Source organism: Monopterus albus, unplaced genomic scaffold (assembly GCF_001952655.1).
Source record: "Monopterus albus unplaced genomic scaffold, M_albus_1.0 scaffold346.1, whole genome shotgun sequence".
In the NCBI taxonomy this organism is placed as follows: domain Eukaryota; kingdom Metazoa; phylum Chordata; class Actinopteri; order Synbranchiformes; family Synbranchidae; genus Monopterus; species Monopterus albus.
This window is the reverse complement of record NW_018128226.1, coordinates 132486-134608: the sequence shown is the minus strand read 5'-3', so window position 1 is coordinate 134608 and position 2123 is coordinate 132486.

The following is a 2123-nucleotide window of genomic DNA, read 5'->3' as shown; positions in this document are numbered from 1 at the left end:
TTTGCTTATGCAACGTTTTGCCTTGTTTGCTTTTATGTTAAGAGGTTTACCTAGTATTATGTTCCCTATTTATTGTATTGTTTCCAAATAGGGTTTAGTCAATCTTATGGTGTGAACAGCGTGTGAATGGTTTTATGCACAGGGAGGCAAGGCCCTCTTTATATTTGGTTGATGCATGATTAATTGATTTGTGGTGTCTTATTTAATTGTGCCTTTTAGCCTGTTGACTCTGACCATTTTATTCCTGTTCTGCACTGTATTTATTGAGTAGGGGGGAAACTTCTTATAGGTAGCATTTTAGCTTCTGGGGTTAGGTTTCTTAAAATATTTCCACTAAGACTCAAAGTTTTATTTGTGTGAGTAACTCCAGTGTCTCTGTGTTTTGCAGATCTGTCTGGGGGTAGCAGCTCAGTACTGGGGAAGTTTGCATGAATTTGACCTCTGAAAACAGGAGGGGTGTTATTCTTGGGGAACTACTAAAAGTTACTACGGTCTGAGTTGCCTAGGCCTGTATATTGGCCTGGTCACATCTACAGCCTGTGGGCCTTATAAAGGGGATGAGTGACAGAAGGAAAAACACCTGCCCTCCTGGGTTTAGATTTTAATCTGTGTTGCTCATGTGCCTGGAAAACACAAACTGTTATCACACATTTATTTCTACTCACTTTACTGAGGAGCAGCAGCTGAAGCTCAGGAAGAAGAGCTGCTCCGTTTGAAGCAGCAGGATCCACTGTTTGTAGCTTCAGTCTGGACTATTAAAAACCAGACCAGCTTCAGGCTTTATCTGCTCTCTCATTGCACTACATTCACTCTATACATCTGGAAGCCCATTACACCCAAGGAACAACAAATGCATGACAGTTTGACACGGTATTGTTCAGTTATGTGTTTTAATCTGAGCTCCATTCAGGCTGGACTGGTGGCTGCAGGGGAGGTGGGCAGGCTTTAACAATCCTACCTAGAGTGTATTAATTATGGCAGCTTATCATTGTTACCTTCTGTTTCTCTGTGAACCAGCTGCTCTGCCTCCAACATCTTATTCAAAGTGGATTTGAGTTTTTCCACATGAGAAGCTGCTTGTTCTTTTTGGAAGAAGACATCTGTCTAGTTCAGACAATTATTCCTGTTTGGGGAAACGATGCAGCACATGATCCTGTAACAACTCATCACATGGGCCATGGCCATTGTCAACTGTTGGTACTGGGTTTCTCTTTTCAGCCTATATTTATATTTGTGCAAATTAAAATAATGCTGAATTAGCTATCAGCAGCTCCTGTTGACAGTGGACCATGGACAACTTTTACTGGATTATGTGATACTGAAGAAATCAAAGACATAATTCTCAGGGCAGTTTTGTGGTAGAAGTGTCTTTGGTCCCATGATTTCTAAGCACATTTATCAGTAGCTGCAGACGCCAAACTCACAAGTAGCTGTTGTAACTTCATCCACATCGTTGAGGACTTCTGGTCCAGGCTGGTTTAAAGTGAAGTAAGAATTCATTCTCAAAACACATCACACATCTGACCTGGTTAAAGGCTCCAGAAGAAGCGAGTAAGACTGACTTGGGACTGAACTTGCACCCTGTGATAACTAATGAAAACTGGTGACTAACATAACTTTGTCCATATTACTGATAAGTCTGGCAGAGCTGCACTTGAAGAGCAAATCAAATGTGACAGAAGGCAACACGGAAAAAGGATTTTTATTCATGAACTGTTTTTACAAGCAGTCCAACACGCAACATCCTACCTGTTTTGAAACAAAAAGAAAAATCATTGAAATAAAATTATTTTTAATAATAAACATTTAATAATATCAATTGTACAGTGGGTACGGAAAGTATTCAGACCGCCTTAAATTTTTCACTTTGTTATATTGCAGCCATATGCTAAAATCATTTAAGTTCATTTATAGGCCAAATCAACCACACAGGACTACATGTAGATGAGGCAGGTTGCAGGAATGAGTGCAAAAAATCATTTAAGAAAAACACAGGATTTTTGACATTTTTGCAGATTTATTAAAAAAGAAAAACTGAAATATCACATGGTCATAAGTATTCAGATGTCGAACATTGTGTTTTTCTGTCAATATGGGGTGCTGTGTGTACAATGAGGAAAAAA